This window comes from Ascaphus truei, chromosome 6 (genome assembly GCF_040206685.1).
Source record: "Ascaphus truei isolate aAscTru1 chromosome 6, aAscTru1.hap1, whole genome shotgun sequence".
Lineage (NCBI taxonomy): Eukaryota > Metazoa > Chordata > Amphibia > Anura > Ascaphidae > Ascaphus > Ascaphus truei.
The window spans coordinates 50,647,344-50,669,266 of NC_134488.1; the positions used below are offsets into that span (position 1 = coordinate 50,647,344).

The 21,923-nt window shown below is 47.8% G+C and overlaps 1 long non-coding RNA gene across 1 annotated transcript; it reads right to left on the bottom strand.

Moving 5' to 3' along the window:
* Positions 1 to 14,233: 14,233 nt before the first annotated feature.
* LOC142496467 (uncharacterized) lies at positions 14,234 to 21,472 on the bottom strand. The gene is made up of 3 exons (XR_012801997.1): positions 21,247 to 21,472; positions 14,509 to 14,567; positions 14,234 to 14,407 (listed from the first exon to the last, which is right to left on the bottom strand). It is a non-coding gene; the product is annotated as an uncharacterized LOC142496467 (long non-coding RNA).
* Between the last annotated feature and the right edge of the window lie 451 nt (positions 21,473 to 21,923).

Genomic DNA, 21,923 nt, shown 5'->3' on the forward strand with positions numbered 1-21,923 from the left:
TTACATAAATAAACTATCAATGAACCTGGACTTCCCGGAACTGTCCAACTTTGAGTCCGTGTGCAAAAAAGGCACCTATCACAAGGTCTTAATAACTAAAATATGCGCAGGAATGGAAGCAGCAGGTAACACTCCAGATCACGGATACATTGATCAAATGGGCCAATGATCTGGGCCTACAAATTGATAGGGAGGATTGGAGCGATATCTGGGAGAACGCGTCTAAAACATCCATATATACCGTAACTAAAGACATAAAAAGGATCCAAGGCACTGCGGATTTTAGAAAATGTATTCATCAAGACTAAGCACAACGTTTCAACCTTCTCTGAGGTCTTTCTCAAGTTACTAGTCGGAGAAGGTTGAAACGTTGTGCTTAGTCTTGATAAATACATTTTCTAAAAGCCGTAGTGCCTTGGAACCTTTTCATGCCTTAGTCAGAGTTTCCCTGACCCAGGAGCACCGGTGGTAATCGCAATTATTTTGCTTTATTTATGCTGATTAGGTATGCAGTACAGATATCTTTTTTTTGCCGTAACATCTATAAAATTATCTACCAGTGGTACCTTATTCCAAAGAGGCTCAGACAGATATATCCCGAATCTTCGGATCGATGTTGGGAAGGATGCGTCCTCCTTGGGGATATGGTCCACATTTGGTGGCCCAATTCATACAAGAATTCTAGATTTATATCGAAGAAATTATTGAATCCACAATTGGTCTCAAAATCGTGCTAGACCAACTGATCTATCTACTAGCGAAACCAATTGAAGATGTGAACCACACAACGAGACACCTAATCAATCATATTTTAACAGCCGCCAGATGCTCGATAGCTGCTGCCTGGAAGAGCCCACTTCCCCCCCCACCTCCCCACCTCCCTCCAGACTAGCAGTAGAAAGAAGGATTGACGATATAATGTTAATGAAGAGGTTGTTGGCATTCCTTAAACACCCCACTGAACCCTGGATTAATGACTAGGGAAAGGACAAATGGGGCTGGAGCTATGAGGTTTCCCTAGCGGTTTCTTAGCCTTTTCACCCGTCGTATTGTATCATTTTGCATCATATTACATCACCAATATTACCAATATCATCGATGTATCAAAAGAGGTAACAGGTAGAAGTCAAAACCTGGTTCTGAAAAAGTATAAGTGTATGCCTTGAAGCAAAGTTGGTATCCCCGTCATTCCCCCCTCTCTCCCCCCCCTTACCCACTCTCCTCCCTCTATTTCTTCATTATTCTTTTGTGTCCATCTACGTGACATGCTGTGTATTGGAGTGTACTGTAGAGTATTGCCCTGAACTGTATGAAATCATATAATTCTTTGTTATCATCTGCTAGGAGTGTTTTATGTCCTTGTGCGTTTTATGTTCTTATATGGCCTGTTCTTTTATGCTATTATTGTAACTGTTATTATTGTTTCATGGAACTAAAAAACTAATTAAAACAATTTGAAACAAAAAAACATACAGACGAAATAATCTGCACTATAAACTCAACTGCTCTAATAGGTGCAATCCATAGAAAATACACTAGAAAATATTACCTGTCCTTTAGGCTACGCTTATTGTGCCGGCGACGCGCCGGTCAGGCTACGGTCGCTGGAAAAATCAAATAGAGATGACTTCTAGCGGTCGCGATGAAGCTGTCGCTTTGTCGCGTCGCGCTTACTATAAGCGCACGCGATGGCGGCAATGCATTTGTTTTGGCGTGACGTCGCTGTCGCCGGCACTATAAGCGCAGCCGTAGAGTTAATGAAGGTTCTGTGGTCAGCCTGAAACCCCTGAAGTCCCTCCTCCTACACTCAAGGAAGAACGGAGTGCGATCCAGAAGTGCCAGGGCGCGAGCGCGCGACCAGACACAGACGGCAATTGAAGGAGAGAAAACACAGGGGAAGACGAGAGAGTCAAGACAGAGGCAGCTGGCTGATTTATTACCAAACGCTGAGTCCGAGTGCTGAATGCAGCACCACAGAATGTGAGTGGAATTTATCCCCAAATGTTATTTGTGTTTTTTGCCTTATTAAAATAATCTCCACCACAGAGGGGTGTTTGTTTGTGTTCTTCTCACATCTGCAGTTTTTTTTCTTCAAATGAAGACTCTGCAGGGAAAAAATATTCTGCTCTTCAGAAGTCTAGACCGGCCTGTCTAGGAATAATGCAAAAACAGAAGAAGCATCCACATAGATATAATATCAACAATGAAAATACAATAAATACGTACATATCAATACTCAGTATGCCCTTAACAACCCACTGACATATCTTAACTTTGGCCAAATTGGATGCCACAGATCACAGGTGGTTGGCTGCGTTGGCCGCCTATAATTTTAGACTAAAGTACTGATCAGGGCAACAGAAAAATTGATGCGGACGCGTTATCTCGAATTCCCACAGATGACCAGGAAACAGACAACCAGTGGAAAGAAATCCCTGCGTCACAGTGTGAGTGTTGGGTAAACAGGCTGAGACTCCCAGATGGGAGGGATTTTCAGCTACGAATTGGGACAGAGTGGCAGATAGTATGGGAATCTCCCCCGTAACCGTGTCATTGGTGTATTCTCACCCGACAGAACTTACCATGGAAGGATTGCCCATGTTAAACCGGCAAGGTCCCCAGAAAGCGCAACAGACAGACCCAGGCATCAAAGAAGTGTGGCTAGCTTTAAAACATAGAAAGTCAGTGAGAACTGTCACAGGAACGAATCCCGAGAGCCGATTGCTGATGAAACAATGGCCCAGTTTAGTGCTCAAACGTGGGGTTATGTTTCGATTGCAAAAACGTCCACACACACAGTGACTAAGCAGATGGTTCTCCCTTACAAACATAGGCAAGTGGTACTCAGAGCTCTCCATGACAATCATAGCCACTTGGGTACTGAAAAGACTCTAGGATTAGTGAAGGGCCGGTTCTATTGGCCTCAAATGGCCCACGATGTGGAAAAATACTGTAAGAACTGTGGGAGGTGTGTACCCAGAAAAACCTAGCCAAGAAAAGGAGCACAACTAATGATTTTCTATCATTAGAATAAAACAGAAAGAACAACAGCAACATCCTAGTGGTCACGGACCGTTTCACCAGGTATGCCCAAGCATTCCCAACGAAAGACCAGCGAGCCACTACCGTCACTAAGGTGCTCTGGGACAAGTATTTTGTTCACTATGGACTGCCTGAAAGGATACCTTTGGATCAAGGCCGGGACTTTAAAAGCCGCCTTAAGGAGATGTTACGTCTATGTGAAATAAACAAATCTCGATCAACACCCTACCAACCCCAGGGGGATCTGCAGCCGGAGAGGTTCAATAGAGCCTTGTGGAACATGATGGGCACCCCAAACTCCCAGGGAAAAACACAATGGAGCCAGCATGTGCATCATCTAGTACATGCATATAATTGTACTAGAAACTACGTCACAGACTACTCTCCGTACTATTTGATGTTTGGAACAGAAGCTTGGTTACCCATTGATCTGTTTTGGGGTTGCCGCAGATGGCTTATCCCCCACTAAGTATATATGAAACATGTACAGAAACTTAAAGAGCAACTACAAGAATCTTACCGCCTGGCTACCACTGCAGCCTATACCAACAGTCAAGGGAATAAGGGCCGATACGACAGGAGAGTGCGTGACCAAGAGTTACAGGAAGATGATAGGGTGCTTATACGAAACCTGGGAATACCTGGCAAACATACACTAGCAGATCGCTGGAAAGCCGAGCCCTATGTAGTAATAGACAAAATAAAAAGATTACCAGTCTACAGATTGAAGATAGAAAAGGATAAGGGGGTCAGAGAAGACACTACATAGAAACCACCTGTAACCTATACTGTAGGTCAATTGGTAAGGTGCCCTGAACGAGAAGACGCACCTAAAGTAGACACCTGGCCCGCAGGAGTGACCGGTTAAACCGAGTTGGGCAAATGCGCAACAACCTCAAGCTGGTGAATGCCTATTAGGCCGCCCCTAGTGCACTCACGGTGGAGCGCAATTGCGCGAGTGCGTTTTTAAAAGACACATTTTCTTGTCTTTTCAAGCGATGGCCACATCACGGTCGCATCATGTGGGCTGTTCAGCTAATCACGGCGAAGCAGCCTCTTGATGCGTCCGCCACGCTTCCCCATCACCTCCCCAATCGCTTCCATCCCAATTCACACATCGCTCGGGCGAGAGGCACCCGCGACGAGCACGCGCGGACGCGCACCAGCATGGTGTATAATCGCGGCCTAAAAATAAACTATAACTTTGTCTGCTGACCAAAAATCTTCTGAAGTATTGGAATCTTTATGAACAAGGAATAAGGGAGAATTATTCTAACACATACATATAGAAAGAGACTATCAGGGTCATGTATTAAACTCTCCCGGTTTGAAAACTAAGGCCTAGATGATACCAGATGCAGCTGGGCGGCAGCGCGATCTGGTGACATCATTTGAGCAGCATTTTGAACAAGCAGAGGAGACAAGAGAGAAGCAGAGGAGACAGGGAGGTGTGGCGGTGAGTGGTTCGCCCTCATTGGGTGAAACCGCTCACGTGACGCAGCAGTCGCCTGCCAAGAACAGATTTCTCTGCCTCCTCTCCAGTCTGCACCCTGCACCTCCAGGCGGCGCGCACGTCGCTCAAGGTATGTTTAGCTCAATTGGATTAATGTATTTTGTTTTGGTGCTGCGCGCAATGCCGCTGGCGATTTTAGGTATAATCATGGCCTAAAGCTGCGATTATAGTAGGTGCGACGGTGCGTGTGATTTTGCGCGTTGCAAGAACAACATGCAGCAGCTGAAACGGGACGGCCATAGTGTGCACGGCATGATGCAGAGTGAGGGCAGGCCACAGGGCACGTGGGCGCGATGCAGAGGGAGCGCGGGGCCACAGTGCACGTGTGGGCGTGATGCAGAGCGAGGGCAGGGCCATAGTGTGCACGGCATGAGGCAGAGCGAGGGCAAGGCCACAGTACATATGGACGCGATGCAGAGGGAGCGCGGAGCCACAGTACACGCGGGTGTGATGCAGAGCGAGCGCGGGGCCACAGTGAGTGCAGGCGCAATGCAGAGTGAGCGCGGGGCCACAGTGCACGTGGGCGTGATGCAGAGTGAGTGTGGGGCCACAGTGTGTGTGGACACGATGTAGAGGGAGCGCGGGGCCACAGTGTGCAGGCACGATGCAGAGTGAGCGTGGGGCCACAGTGCGCGGCACGATGCAGAGTGAGCGTGGGGCCACAGTGCGCGGCACGATGCAGAGGGAGCATGGGGCCACAGTGAGCAGGGGCACGAGGCAGAGTAAGCGTGTGGCCACAGTGCACGTTTGGGCGTGATGCAGAGCGAGGGCGGGGCCATAGTGTGCACAGCAAGATGCAGAGCGAGGACAGAGCCACAGTGCGATTGTGGGCACGATGCAGAGTGAGCGTGGGGCCACCGTGCGCGGCACGATGCAGAGGGAGCATGGGGCCACAGTGAGCAGGGGCACGAGGCAGAGTAAGCGTGTGGCCACAGTGCACGTTTGGGCGCGATGCAGAGCGAGGGCGGGGCCATAGTGTGCACAGCACGATGCAGAGCGAGGACAGAGCCACAGTGCGATTGTGGGCACGATGCAGAGGGAGCGCGGGGCCACAGTGTGCGGGCGCGATGCAGAGTGAGCGTGGGGCCACAGTGCGCGTGTGTCAGGATGTGCTCACCACAAACGAGACGGGACCGCGGTGCTGAGGTGGGAAAGGTAATTACGCCACCCACAGCCACGAGGGCACGTCTTGATTGAAGAATGGTCTGGGATTCCGGGATCGGGGTAGGAGAGGTACGGATGGTAGAGGGTGCGGTAGCCAAGTCCAGGGTTAGAGAGAGAGACGTTGTCGTTTACCGTAAGCCAGAATCCGAATGCCAGAGATGAGAAGAGTCGTGATGCCGTATGCCGAGTTCGGGATGCCAGAGGTGCAGGAAGACGTAGCAGAAGCCGGTCCGGTACACGAGGAAATCTGTGGAACAGAACTAGGGAGGCAGAGAGTGATGAGAACAACTGGTTCTATGCTCAGCCGACGAGTCAATGAATCTGGAGGGTATATGTAGGTATGAAGAACCAATAGCCGAGAAGCAAGGCGGGGGTGTGTGAATGGGCCAGGCTGAGACAGGGATAGGTCTAGATGAGTTCCTGGAGGAGGAGCTATAAATCCTAGAAGTATTGGTGCATTGTATTGTGGCATTGCAAAAGGGTACTGTCTCTTTAAAGGGTTGGTGCGCCCCTGTGTGGCCGCGCCTCCCGGTGGTAGCGTCTGTAGCTGCGTGCGCGGACCCACGCCCTGAACCGAGGGCAGAAGAAGAGACTGGATGTGCGCGCGCGCGCCTAGAAGGACCGGAGCTCGGCGCCATGGGGAATGAGTCCCTGTGAGTCGCGGGAGACCCCGACAGAGCCGCGGGTGAGTAAGGAGCACGCCGTGCACGGCGTAACTCCTGCTTCCTTACAGTACCCCCCTCTTCAGGGGCGACCTCCGGGCGTCCATGACAAGGCTTGGAGGGATTTCTATGATGGAAAGCCTGAAGAAGGCGAGGTGCGTGAAGATCCCGATGGGGAATCCATGAACGTTCCTCAGGTCCGAACCCCTTCCAGTGAACCAGGTATTGTACTCCTCCTCTGGAGATCCTGGAATCCAAGATAAACTGGACCTCGTACTCCTGTTGACCGTGAATCGTAAGAGGAAGTGGAGGAGAAGTATTCTTGGAAAAGCGAGGACTCTGAAATACTGGTTTAAGTAAGGATACATGGAAGACCGAAGGTATCTTCATCGAAGGTGGAAGGCGTAGCTGGTAAGCCACAGGATTAACCCTCCTAACTACGGTGAAGGGACCGAGGAACTTGGGAGCAAGCTTCATGGTAGGAACCTTTAGTCGGATATTCCTGGAAGAAAGCCACACCTTGTCTCCTGGAACAAACTCCGGTACTTGACGTCGAAGACGATCTGCCTGGAGTTTCTGTCTCCCTGTAGCTACCTTTAAGTTCTCCTGAATCCTTGTCCATAAGTCTTTCAGCCGGGAGATGCGTTTGTCCACCGCTGGTACTCCTGAGGATAGGGAGGAAAAAGGTAAACGAGAAGGATGAAAGCCACAATTAATAAAAAATGGAGATTCTTGAGTGGAATCATTGCGAAGAGAGTTAAGAGCAAATTCGGCCCAAGGAAGCAAATCCACCCAATCCTGCTGCGTATCGGTTATAAAACATCGAAGATACTGTTCTAGGTTTTGGTTGGCCCTCTCCGTCTGCCCATTGGTCTGTGGGTGGTATCCTGAAGAGAATTGAAGTGAAATCCCCAATTTTCGGGAAAAGGCACGCCAAAATCTTGATACAAATTGAGATCCACGGTCCGAAACAATAGTTGCTGGCACCCCGTGAAGACGAAAAATCTCCTGAATGAAGACATCCGCAAGGCGGGAGGAATTTGGAAGACCCCTCAAAGGCACAAGATGCGTGGGCTGAGCATAATGTCAGGATGTGCTCACCACAAACGAGACGGGACCGCGGTGCTGAGGTGGGAAAGGTAATTACGCCACCCACAGCCACGAGGGCACGTCTTGATTGAAGAATGGTCTGGGATTCCGGGATCGGGGTAGGAGAGGTACGGATGGTAGAGGGTGCGGTAGCCAAGTCCAGGGTTAGAGAGAGAGACGTTGTCGTTTACCGTAAGCCAGAATCCGAATGCCAGAGATGAGAAGAGTCGTGATGCCGTATGCCGAGTTCGGGATGCCAGAGGTGCAGGAAGACGTAGCAGAAGCCGGTCCGGTACACGAGGAAATCTGTGGAACAGAACTAGGGAGGCAGAGAGTGATGAGAACAACTGGTTCTATGCTCAGCCGACGAGTCAATGAATCTGGAGGGTATATGTAGGTATGAAGAACCAATAGCCGAGAAGCAAGGCGGGGGTGTGTGAATGGGCCAGGCTGAGACAGGGATAGGTCTAGATGAGTTCCTGGAGGAGGAGCTATAAATCCTAGAAGTATTGGTGCATTGTATTGTGGCATTGCAAAAGGGTACTGTCTCTTTAAAGGGTTGGTGCGCCCCTGTGTGGCCGCGCCTCCCGGTGGTAGCGTCTGTAGCTGCGTGCGCGGACCCACGCCCTGAACCGAGGGCAGAAGAAGAGACTGGATGTGCGCGCGCGCGCCTAGAAGGACCGGAGCTCGGCGCCATGGGGAATGAGTCCCTGTGAGTCGCGGGAGACCCCGACAGAGCCGCGGGTGAGTAAGGAGCACGCCGTGCACGGCGTAACTCCTGCTTCCTTACAGCGTGGGCGCGATGCAGAGTGAGCGCGGGGCCACAGTGCACGCAGGCGCGATGCAGAGCCACCGCGCAGCAGATTTTTCAAAAGACAAACTATTTTGTTTGTTCGTGCGACGGCCGCATCACGTGAGCTTATCAGCCAATGAGGGCGAACCAGCCTGGTGACATGCCCGTCACGCCTCCACCACACCTCCCCATCGCCTCCAGGTCAGGTCGCGCGCGCTTACTATCTTAGCCTAAAGCGATAAGAAATTATTCTCCCCAATAGATTTTATGGGGTCCCTCATGAGAAATTATTTATCCCCACAGACAATTTCCAGTTCCTGGGTCTAAATGGTTAAAATCAGCTAAACAGAAAATAATGACTTTTTTTGTCCAACACACACAAACATAATGCGGAAATATCACAAAATGCCACATTTGCCTGAGCTTTGTTAAACTGCACAGCCAGCAAGAAACCCAGCGCGGCTTTCTCCGGTCCATATGGTCAGCTCCTGTGATTTCAAAGAAGGTAAAATATTTATTCAGTTCTAATTAAGCATAATCACTACTTACAAATGTGGGCGACCCTGTCCTTGGCAGCTAGAGTTCAGCAAATCATTTCGGCATATCCACGGGATCTAATTAACACGCCAGCTAACGACCCGAGGTCTCATCTCCTACAAATATGCTTGGAAGATGGTTCTGCTGGAAATTAATGCTGTGATTATCTGCAGTTATTTTAATAGACCTTCTCCTCCCATTTGGAATTCTGTCTCCAATAGTTGTCCCACGCACAGGATTCTTGGAGAGATTGAAGATGTAAATGAGATTGTCCTGTACAAACGCTAAAGTCTGGCGCAAAAGCATAAACACCACGATATTACATGAGATAGTGTTAGGGTTTTCCAAGTCCAGTCTGATAAAAGTTTTCCAGTCATTTTGCACTGTGCACTGGAAGCTTTTTAATTACATGTAAATGAGACAAAAAGTGTTATGCAAAATTGGATCGCTTCCCCAGCACGACAATTAAGAGTAATTTATAGTAATTACTAGGCAGGTTTCTAGGTGCTCTTTACCTCGAGGTATGAGGGTCTATAGAGCAGAGCAAACTTCTCTTGTCCCATCATTAATAGGATGGTATACCAAGAATAATAATACCAAAGAAAAACATGAAAAAGAGACTGTACAGGCATACCCCGGTTTAAGGACACCCACTTTAAGTACACTCACGAGTAAGGACATATCGCCCAATAGGAAAACAGCAGCTCGCGCATGCGCCTGTCAGCACGTCCTGAACAGCAATACCAGCTCCCTACCTGTACCGAAGCTGTGCGCAAGCAGGGAGACTATAGAGCCTGTTACACATGCGTTATTTACATCACTTATGCACGTATATGATGATTGCAGTACAGTACATGCATCAATAAGTGGGGAAAAGGTAGTGCTTCACTTTAAGTACATTTTCGCTTTACATACATGCTCCGGTCCCATTGCGTATGTTAATGCGGGGTATGCCTGTGTTACATACATGCTCCGGTCCCATTGCGTATGTTAATGCGGGGTATGCCTGTGTTACATACATGCTCCGGTCCCATTGCGTACGTTAATGCGGGGTATGCCTGTGTTACATACATGCTCCGGTCCCATTGCGTACGTTAATGCGGGGTATGCATGTGTTACATACATGCTCCGGTCCCATTGCGTACGTTAGTGCGGGGTATGCCTGTGTTACATACATGCTCCGGTCCCATTGCGTACGTTAATGCGGGGTATGCCTGTGTTACATACATGCTCCGGTCCCATTGCGTACGTTAATGTGGGGTATGCCTGTGTTACATACATGCTCCGGTCCCATTGCGTACGTTAATGTGGGGTATGCCTGTGTTACATACATGCTCTGGTCCCATTGCGTACGTTAATGTGGGGTATGCCTGTGTTACATACATGCTCCGGTCCCATTGCGTACGTTAATGTGGGGTATGCCTGTGTTACATACATGCTCCGGTCCCATTGTGTACGTTAATGTGGGGTATGCCTGTGTTACATACATGCTCCGGTCCCATTGCGTACGTTAATGTGGGGTATGCCTGTGTTACATACATGCTCCGGTCCCATTGCGTACGTTAATGTGGGGTATGCCTGTGTTACATACATGCTCCGGTCCCATTGCGTACGTTAATGCGGGGTATGCCTGTGTTACATACATGCTCCGGTCCCATTGCGTACGTTAATGCGGGGTATGCCTGTGTTACATACATGCGCCGGTCCCATTGCGTACGTTAATGCGGGGTATGCCTGTGTTACATACATGCTCCGGTCCCACTGCGTACGTTAATGCGGGGTATGCCTGTGTTACATACATGCTCCGGTCCCACTGCGTACGTTAATGCGGGGTATGCCTGTGTTACATACACGCTCCGGTCCCATTGCGTACGTTAATGTGGGGTATGCCTGTGTTACATACATGCGCCGGTCCCATTGCGTACGTTAATGCGGGGTATGCCTGTGTTACATACATGCTCCGGTCCCACTGCGTACGTTAATGCGGGGTATGCCTGTGTTACATACATGCGCCGGTCCCATTGCGTACGTTAATGCGGGGTATGCCTGTGTTACATACATGCTCCGGTCCCATTGCGTATGTTAATGCGGGGTATGCCTGTGTTACATACATGCTCCGGTCCCACTGCGTATGTTAATGCGGGGTATGCCTGTGTTACATACATGCTCCGGTCCCATTGCGTACGTTAATGCGGGGTATGCCTGTGTTACATACATGCTCCGGTCCCATTGCGTACGTTAATGCGGGGTATGCCTGTGTTACATACATGCTCCGGTCCCATTGCGTACGTTAATGCGGGGTATGCCTGTGTTACATACATGCTCCGGTCCCATTGCGTACGTTAATGTGGGGTATGCCTGTGTTACATACATGCTCCGGTCCCATTGCGTACGTTAATGTGGGGTATGCCTGTGTTACATACATGCTCCGGTCCCATTGCGTACGTTAATGTGGGGTATGCCTGTATATAGCAGTAAATGTTGCTCTGGGACACCCACCTGTCCCGACAGCACCCACAGGGGAGAATGTATCCCTCATCATTCTCTTTGTGAGAGACCCAACATTTCAGGAAGAAATCTCCGGAGGTGGGCCGAGGCTGCATGGGTCTTATCTACAGAAGGGACCTCCCTTCTTTCCAGGAGCTTATCCATCTAATATCTGTCCTGTATAACCCAAATAACTGGTACAACAGAGGAACTATACGCCAGTAACAACACTGAAACACAAAGATGGTTATTTAATATGACAACAGCTAAAGAAATCCGGGTCCAATCTAATTGTTTGCATTGTTTGTTATGGTTTTGATAATATTTATTTTACCAGTTTGTCCGACTCTTATGACTAGTGCTTACCCGGCAAGAAAATAACAGGGTGACCAGTTATCTCAACAAGTACAAAATCCTGCTTTTTATTTAGCGCAGTAATATTACGGATATTCATTTGTAGATTATTTATTGCAGATTACCTCCTCTTTCTTTTGACCATTTGCCAGCAGTTTGGAAGCTGGTACGAGCTGGAAGAAAATACCTTAGACCTCCCATAAGGAGCCAACTTTTCCCAACATCTTCCAGGCCGATGTCTGCAGCATCGCACAGGCCTGCTCCACCGCTCCTCTCAGGCTCTAACGTTGAGCTGCCGCTCTGCCTCCTGGTTAGAGTGCTGGGGGATGCCGCAGCCCCTCCCCCATGTCACCTCCGACACCCTCTGACCTTCCAGTGCCGCTGACAGCTGCCTATTGATGCTACCACCATCACCAACTTCCGCCTGGCCAGCCCCTAAGCCGCCGCACCAGGGCCCAGAATCCTCTCCAGGAGCCAGGCCACACCTCTCTTCTCCATCTCTGACCACAGGTTGAACATCCAGGCCTCTTCTGCACCATCCTCCACGACAACTGGGTCCTCGTCTGGTCCTCATCTGCTTCTAACTTCAAACAGATGATGTAGAGGTAGGTGCAAACTTTGGCCCGTCTATATATGCTTCCTTCACTCTCCCCCCTCTGGTTCTTCCCCTAATCAAATCGCACCCTTACCCCTCCCCTCCCCTCCCCTCCTCTCGGCAAAAGTCATTCTGCCCCTTCAGCTAGGGCCTTGAGGCTTATCTTTATATGTGTAATGCTAAATGTGTTCAGCGATAATAACCTGAGGCTTAACAAATAAAGCCGAGATTTATCCACGCCAATATGGGGTCCTGATATCGACACAACGAGCAGATTAAAAGAAAAGGCATTGAAGCCGCAGATAGAATTCCTGCAGTTATTTATCCTATCACTAATAAAGAACCTGGAACCTTGAATTACAGGGACACGAGGACTTAGCAATTAAACAAGTGAGTTAAGGATAAGCCACGTTCGGAGGAGGATGCCGTCTGACATTGAGGCAGGAACCCAGGACAGGAACCTGCGGAAAGAACCCACGGCAAGAACCTGTGGCAGGAACCTGCAGCAGGAACCCGCGGCAAGAACCCACGGAAAGAACCCACAACAGGAACCCACAGATAGAACCCACCGCAAGATCTGGTGGCAGGAACCCGCATCAGGAACCCGCTGCAGGAGCCCAGGACAGGAACACGCGAGAGGAACCCCTGGAAGGAACCTGCAGCAGGAAACCCATGGCAAGAAACGTGGTAGGAAACTGTGGCAGGAACCCATGGATTGAACCTGTGTATAGAACCCGCTGTAAGATCCTGTGTAAAGAACCCATGGCAGGAACCTGCAGCAGGAAACCCGTGGCAGGAACCCATGGCAGTAACCCATGGAAGGAATCTGCAGCAGGAACCCGCAGCAAGAAACGCAGCAGGAACCTGCAGCAAGAAACGCAGCAGGAACCCGCAGCAAGAAACACAGCAGGATCCTACACCAGGAACCCATGGATAGAACCTGCCGCAAGATCCCACGGCAGGAGCCTGCAACAAATTCGTGGCAGGAACCCACAGGTAGAACCCGCCACAATATCTCGCAGCAGGAACCCGGAGCAAAAACACACTGCAGGAACCCACTGCAGGAACCCGTGGAAGGAACCTGAAGCAAGAAACGCAGCAGGAACCCACAGATAGAAACCACGGATAGACCCCACTGTAAGATGCTGTGGCAGGAACCCATGGCAGGAACCCGTGGAAAGAACCCGTGGCAAGATCCATTTGGCAGGAACACATGTCAGGAACCTGCAGAAAGAACCTGCTGTCGGAACCCACAGCAGGAACTCGCGGCAAGAACCCACAGCTGGAACCCACGGCAGGAAACCAGGACAGGAACCCGTGGCAGTAACCCACTGCAGGAACCTGTGGAAGGAACCCACGACAGGAACCCGTGGCAGGAACCTGCAGCAGGAACCTGCCGCAGGATCACACAGCAGGAACCCATGGATAGAACCCGCTGCAAGATCCCGCGGCAGGAACATGCAACAGAAACTCATGGCAGGAAACTGCAGAAAGAACCCATCGCAAGATCCCGTGGCAGGAACCCGCGGCTGGAGCACATGGCAGGAACCCACCACAGGAACCTGCGGAAATCACTCGCGGCAAGATACCATGGCAGGAAACCGGCAAAGGTTTGTTAGAAGTAACACAAAACTCTTTCTTCACGTGTTAATGAAGCACAAGGATGAAACAGAAAAGCGAGTAATTAAAATATTATCTAAGCAAGAATATGAAGATTTAATTTTGTTGCATTACAATCTGGGACCGATAGTACTTGAGAAAATGCCTCAGATATAGATTTTTCTCAGTGAAAATGTGTTTGCATTTATAAGGGAGCATGTTACATGTTTCCAGTGTGATTAGAAAAGTGGTGATACTGCGTCTGAAGAAGGAACTCACAATCCTTTTGAATAAAGGGAGCAGAGTTGTGTAATTGTTACTATAAAAGGTTATGTTACAAGAACAAAAAGACAGAGAGCGTTATACAGAAAATGCTCATTTACAGCTACACCCTAAAAAAGGGAAAATGTCTTGTTTCTTTATTTTAAATACATTACATTTTGAACATTTCTATTTTAAAAGCACATTCAAGTTTTGAACATTTGAAAAAGTAGAACAGGAAGCCCCCTGGTTGCCATTTTGATGATGTCATGTATGGCGCAGGAAGTGCCAGTTGTCACAGAACTTTCTCCCTAGGTGACAGGGAGAGACAATGTCACTACATGATCTGGGAGAAATAGCGACACACCACCATCCGTTCAATACTGATAAAGAGGGTGACTTTAAAAAATACCTGGTTTAATGCAAGTTTCCCGCCAAAGGCGGCGGCGCCCTGAATCAAGATAAGCAGCTCTACTCGTCGGCATTCAAAGGACGAGATAGAAAAACCATAATATATCAACAGATAACAGAGAAACATTGTGCAAGACTGTGTCAGATACTTATAACATACTATGTGAACATACAAATATAACCAACACAATACATCAACATCAAATTGTACAAATGTAACAAACACAATACATCAACATCAAATTGTACAAATGTAACAAACAATCCATAATAATAGAGGATTAGAAACCTCCTTTACATGAATTTCAACAAATGTATTCGTTATGAAATCCATACAATGAAATAAAAGATAGGAGATACACCAAAACCAGTGAACTACTGTATGTTGTCTTTAAGAAGCCAAGCAATATTACTGTAATAACACAAACATTGTGTCAAATCTGTTTCATTGTTAATTAATCTGAATAACATCAAGAGTAACTATAACCGTTTCTTAATATATAAATATATGATAGAATCTCTTCTGTACTATGAAACATTATTTCAAAACCTAATACATTGCTCATGATTTATTCTTCCTTTTAGAATAGAAGATGTCTGTTGATGATGATTTGAATTATTTATTAACAAGAAGAATATTATATATCTTAATCATTGGTCTATAAATCAACAAATTCAATAATCTCTTCTAATGTTTTCTTTCCAATGTAGTTGGTATATCTCTCCATACACAGAGAATAATAGTACAGAATAGTACTAAGGGACTTTCAAATATAATATAAAATCATTTTTATTTTATATGTATGCATATAGTACGTGATCTCGAAGCAGAAATACTTGTAACACTGAAGACACATAATTGATCTAATGCAGTGTTTCCCAACTCCAGTCCTCAGGGAACCCCAACAGGTCAGGTCTTAAGGATATCCCTGCTCCAGCACAGGTGGGTCCGTCACAATGACTGAGCACCGATTGACCCACCTGTGCTGGAGCAGGAATATCCTTAAGACCTGACCTGTTGGGGTTCCCTGAGGACTGGAGTTGGGAAACACTGATCTAATGGTTCCTGTCACAGGCAGAGAACACGGAACATGACACACAGAGGAAACCCACCACGAGGCCCGTAACTTAGGATGAGATCTATTTCTTTATATTATTGATATTTAGACTTTTCTTGAATCTTAAACACCCGATGTTATTACATGAAACTATTCAGATGAAAGTGTCTCTTAGTTAGGGTGAAGCCGGCATATATGATAACCGCTCACGTCAACCTCTGCATGTAAGAAGGTTCCCACTGCTAAGGTTACTGTGGAACCTATGGGAATCCACGTGTGAAGCATGACTTTCTTAGCCTCAACTTAGACTCCTCCCCTCATTACCCACACAGAACCCGCTGGGAACCACTAGGAAGTTGAAACTGTTGCAGCTTTATTATACCGGTCTTACCAACAGGTACAAACATATAAACAGTACCTGACAAAAATACTGGTGCCCCCACTAGCTTGCGTGACCCACCGTAACATAAGAATCCATGGGATATCCATGACTCAAACCCCGTATTGCCACCTGCCGATTGCCGCTACAAAAATTACCATGCACATGAACACAATACATAGGAGTCACACCAAACTCCACACAATGAAGCCGAAACTAGCAGGTCTCCACCTCAAATGGTACACGAGCAAGGGTATGTAACCCCATAAACACTGGCCTCCAACTCTTCCACTTTCTCAAAACACACCTCCAGGCTGAGATTAAATATGTAATTCCCTATATTGGACACGTGCCCCACATCCCTATGAAACATCAGAGAGATATATGGCAAAAAGATTTACAAAGTATATATATGCAAAGGACGCATTAGAATATCTCAATGTTATAGAAAGCGTGCTCCTTTTTGTACACATTTGTCTATCCCCGTGTTGTCTGAGGGAATATATATAGCACTTGGGTTTCTGGTATTTTAACACCTAGGCTTTCTCGTCAGATAATTGAATTTTGTCTAAAAGCCGGTGAATGATTCGGTGATCGAATTTTTACACATTTGTTCATTTCTTGCTGACTCACCCTAGAGGGTCTTGGAAAGTGACACCCCCACCCAGGTCTCTTCCAGACCTAACCCCCCCTCCGAGTGGGTCTAATACACCTTTATATGGCATATATGATCCCTCAGCCCCTTGTCCAAACTCCCCTAACCCAGCACATCACTCCTCCCTCTTCTACATCTCCAGGACTGGCCTCTTCCCCCATTGCTGGAGGGACTCAGCCTTACCAATGGACATGAGTGCCTACAGCCTGGGGCCTACTGCTGTCCTCTCTCCACTGTCACCCCTCCAGCAGCACTCACCACCTCCATGGTCCCCTGGGGTACTTGCTGACCGTTCCCGCCTTGATCCTCGCACCCAAAGTACTGCTCAGGCCAACCGCTGCCTTAGCACCCAGGACCCACTCAGACAGCCTACCACTTCCCATCTACCACCCCCTCATTAACCCCCAGCACCCACAGGGAGGCCTCGGCATGGGGTCATGTCAACCCACCCTTTCTCAGATTCTACAGATAATTCAGATCTCCAACTGTTTGCATCATACAAAGTTTGTAAGGAAAAATAAACCATATTCCTAAACAAAAAAAAAATGAGAATACTTATTTTGAATGTTTATGTTTGATTTGGCCCTCAGATGAATTCCTACGCAGATAATATTTCTTTGAAATATGGATGTGCAGATTTGAGGCGAATGGTCTCATGAAACATAAAGTATATTTATAAGATAAGAGTGTATGTATCTGGGATTAGCAGGCGTATAGTCTATCTGTACATTGAAATGAAATTGGATGTAACCTGTGTGACTGATCGTATCACCACAGAATTTGGATTTTATTCATGTTTAGTAATTTAATGTTTGTCAGGAAAAAATACTAGAGTTCTAAAATCCTGTCGAGATGTACATATAATATTTAGCATGTTCTGTTTCCCTCGTACATGCAAAGTATAACAGGACAGTTAATTTTATAGCTCCATGTTTCCACTTTTACAATTGCTAACCAGGTCACTTATACTGTATTATCTCTAAGTAGATGGGAGCTGAAAGTGTACAGAGAAACTCAGTCTTATTATACAAAGCAGGTGGTAAAACAATGTATTTATAACCTCCCAGACATTAATGCAGAAATGAATCTAACATCTTTATACTGTATGGCTCTGTATTGAGTGAAGAAGTTAACTCCCTTTCCAGACTGCACTGGTGTTGGATTTCATACCTGAACAGGGAGGTGTGGACAATGAACTCCTGATTAAGCAGGGATAAAAGGCAGGAAGCTGCCAGAGACAGAGAGACTGCTTTCCTCCAGAGAGAGAGAGGAAGTGAAACTTCTCCCAGCCAGGAGAGTCTCGCTGTTATGGACCCTAGGACTGAAGGAAGCAGGCCTGTGGGGTCCAGCTGGGAATCACACCCAGGATAAAGATTGCTCCCTAGGAACTGGCATTCCTGATTGCAGTTGGAGCTACACAGAGACCATGGGATAGGAATCCCCTACATCAGATAAAACTTTCTATATTGTTCCCATTCTTACTAATATTGTGGTTATAAGTTTGGATTGGTAACTAGCTTCCCCAGCCAGTCGGATAGAAAGGACAGAGAAACGTTTATTTAGTTTCCCTAACGGGAATAGGATTTGATTTTATGATTTTGTGCTTTGCCTTAAAGGGGCAGTAGCCCTATTGTTTGGTTGCTGTTTTGTGGTTAATAAACCAATCCAGTTAAGCGGAACCCTCTGTCTATGTGTTTAACTGCCCTCGCCTACAGCCCGCTCCTTCACAGGCTCCCACAGAGTTCAGTCAGGAAATGAAAGGCATGGAGCGTGTGGCGAGTGTGTGCTGAGCGTGGTAAGCATGTGCTGATCATGGCGAGCGTGTGCCGAGTGTGGCGAGCGTGTGCCGAGTGTGGCGAGCGTGTGTGGAGTTGAGATTCTTATAAATCCATCTGGATTGCATTTAATGGCAGCTTGGAATTATCCCGTTCGACTTTCTTAGTTCGGAATCCGCAGACGGATTTTAGTGGGGAGGGGGGGGGGGGGGTGGTGTGGAATGGAATTTAGTGTGGGGGTAGGGGGGGATGGTATTTTTGTGGGGAGGGGCGGAATTTAGTTGGGAGGGGGTGCGGAATTTAGTGCAGAGGGGGACAAATTTGGTCAAAACAATCCGCTGAATTCCGGGGAAGCGATATGTACTGTTCCGTCTAGCCCTACTTCTAACCCCTTAGCACATCGCTGTCCAGCGCATCGCTCTGCAGCGTTGCAGTGAAATGTCTTTCATGCCCACCCAAGGGGTTACATCTAACAAATCAGCTCCCGTTTCTGTAGGTTTTGGGTTATTTCAGATTTCAGTGTTGAGAAGTCCACCGGCCCCAGATTGCTTCCCCTGGCGCCAGCAGCGATCACATGACTGAGACAGAAGAGGGGACTGGATGTACCTAGTACATCAAGAATGGAGTGAGTCTGCAGCACATCGCTCTCAGCACATTGACTGCAGCGCATCGTTCTGCAGCACATCACTCTGCTGTGCTTTGCTCTTCAGCACATCACTCAGTACATCGCTCTGCAGCACACCACTCTGCAGCACATCGCAGAGCTGTGGTAGCAATGGTTTGAATGATCAATGTTTCTGCATGCTGATTGCAGTAGCGTGTTATTAACATGTTATAATTAGAAGAGGCCATGGAAAGGGAGAATTAAAGACAGAAACCCCCCGCTGTGAAACTGGGGCAAAAACAGCAGCAAATGTTTCCAAGAAAAAGAGCAACATGGGATTATTTCATAACTCTGGGGCTGTGCTTTAGTCTCGTCTCTGGCAGCAGCTGCAGATTAACAACTAATATATAACTTTAATTTAACTATAATATATAACTTTCCAGAAGGCTAGATCTGAAAACTGGAACTAAGCATCATTGGCAAACAACCATCACAAGAATAATTATCACCTTTTTAATAAAAGGGATTTTTGTCCCATTGTAAGATTATATACAGTATAACCATTTACCCCTCTCTCTTTAGTGTCTGATAAGAGAACATTCACAATTATAATTTCACATACGCCCTGTATACACACAGGCAGCTGAATTCATACTTTCATATTCTGCATTTCATAGACATGGTCCCAACCTCTAATTTATTGTGTAATATCCTCTCCAATGTACAATATCTTCATATATCGGCAGCTTCTCATTGTGCTTCTGTGATTAATATTTACACGCTTCTCATTCTATTAAAGCCGCATTACTTTCCACGTCTGCGAAGTAACCGCATTAGCAGAGATTTATATGCATGAAGCCTCACTCATGGATTTTCATACTTCCCTATTTCTCATCACAATAAGAATATACAATTGAAACTGTCACTTTTGTCTTCTTTGTACAACTCGAGGAACTTTTAATCTATTATTTGTTTTGTCTTTTTATTTCAGTCACTAAACCTGCTCCTGGTACATGTAGGCTCACACTGATACTACCAATACCAATAATGACCTTTGCGGTAGCACTTGGCAGCAGAATGGGCGCCCCCCGCAGGCAGAGCACCATTACATTTGCATTGGCCTTCATTATAAGCCCAGCATTGTCCCTTCCTACCACTGGCCGGCGGCCGTAGGATGCCCCGCTGCCAGCCACCTCAAGAAAGGAAGCCGACCTCCCCGTGGTCAAAAGCTCTATCCAGAGATCCATGCCCTTTGCATCCCAGGACAGTTGCTTGCGCATGGCCCAACCCGCTATGTGTTTTATAACCAGAACCAATCGTGTCTTGGTATTGAAACAGTGCTGAGCAGAAATGTGGGGACTTCTTGCCAATCCCCCTAGCAAGGACAGAGAAGGTCTACAGCCAATTAGAGAATATCCTCGGGAATAACCACTTCTCTACATCCTTTTTCTTGCCCTCACCTTTCCTTCTAGATCTTGTTAGCACCTCCCTATAACCTGGAAGTAGTGACAATATTTCCACATACTCCCCCGCCCATATTTTTTCTTTTAACTCCGCTGGTAAATGTGACTCCCAATGGGCTGGTGAAGCATGTGTAAGCATATGTGAAACATATAACTGATACTTTGTCACCCTCCGCCATAACTGCTGACGCGACAGGTAGAGTGACCCCCCACCGCCTCCAACAGGGAGGCTGCTACCATGTCCCCGCCTCCCAGTGCCGGAGGTCCTTTGTTGCTAACTCCTTCCTTAAGGGAAACTACACTCATGCCACTGCCACCGCCAGCGATGAGGCAAGCTCAGCCCTGAGATGGGTCGCTGACACCCCCACTTGCCCCCTGTATGGGTCCTCTCCTAACCTTCTAAGGCCTCCAGCCCTCCACTTATGGCAGCTGCCAAATCAACCGTCCCCGCAGCACCCCCTATTGGCATGCTCCCAGGCAGCACCCTCTCCGGCACCTGTGATACTCCCGCCCCAACTTGGCTTGCATGCCCTGACTGCTGCTGCCCATCAAATTCCTGAGGGGAGCCCCCTGTTTGCCCCCCAGACAGTGGCACTAACCCACCTTACCCTGCCCCACTCGAGGAAAGCCCTCCCATGAATTCAAGCCTCCCAGAGAACTATGTCCAGCGTCACTCCCTTGTGACCCAACTAAGGGGTGTGGGGGGGCTACCCAAAACTAATGGAGCTGGGGGGGGGGGCACAGGGGCCGAGGCGCTCCTCATACACCAGCCATATTGATAGCTGCACCATACCCCTGCACCTACATCTTTCTCCTTGCAGGGGACCAGCACGCTGCTACGCTCGCTACTCCTGCACCTCAGCTGGAGCCCCACAAGACCCGCCAGTAGGACGGGTTTGGGGAGGTAAATGTCCCAAACAGAGAGAGTAGGGGATGGGGAGCCTTGTCCTGGGGAGCATGCTGCCCTGTCGCCTAAGTGGCTCAAAGCTACTTTCTGATTAGGACCGTTTCAGCGCCCTCATCCGCTGGCATGTCTGTCTGTACCGGAAGTGCAGAGATGGTGCGTGCACAGTACCTGCAGGAAAACGCCACATGTGCACAGCAACAACAGTCCAGCAAAAATACAAAACCTGCCGTGAACTAGAAAAAGAAGAAAGTAGCGTCACACAGAGAACCGTCGTCAAGCCTCTTGTGTGAAGTGATACGTTGATCCCTATTGTGAAGACGCTCGGAGTGGGGCCACTCTCTTCTTCCCCCATTTCTGTCTGAAGGCGTGGGAATATTATATATATAAAAATGTGAATGCATTTAAATACTTCATAAATATTAAGCAGTAATTTGACAATCCTGTATGAAGAAAAGTCATTGTGTATTTGCACAGACGTTGTGATGAACCCCCTCTTACTGCTGAATGGCCAAACATACATAAACCAGTTCTGCAGAAGGATTTTCTTTCTCTTTGTGTCGCTCGGAAACTGAGTG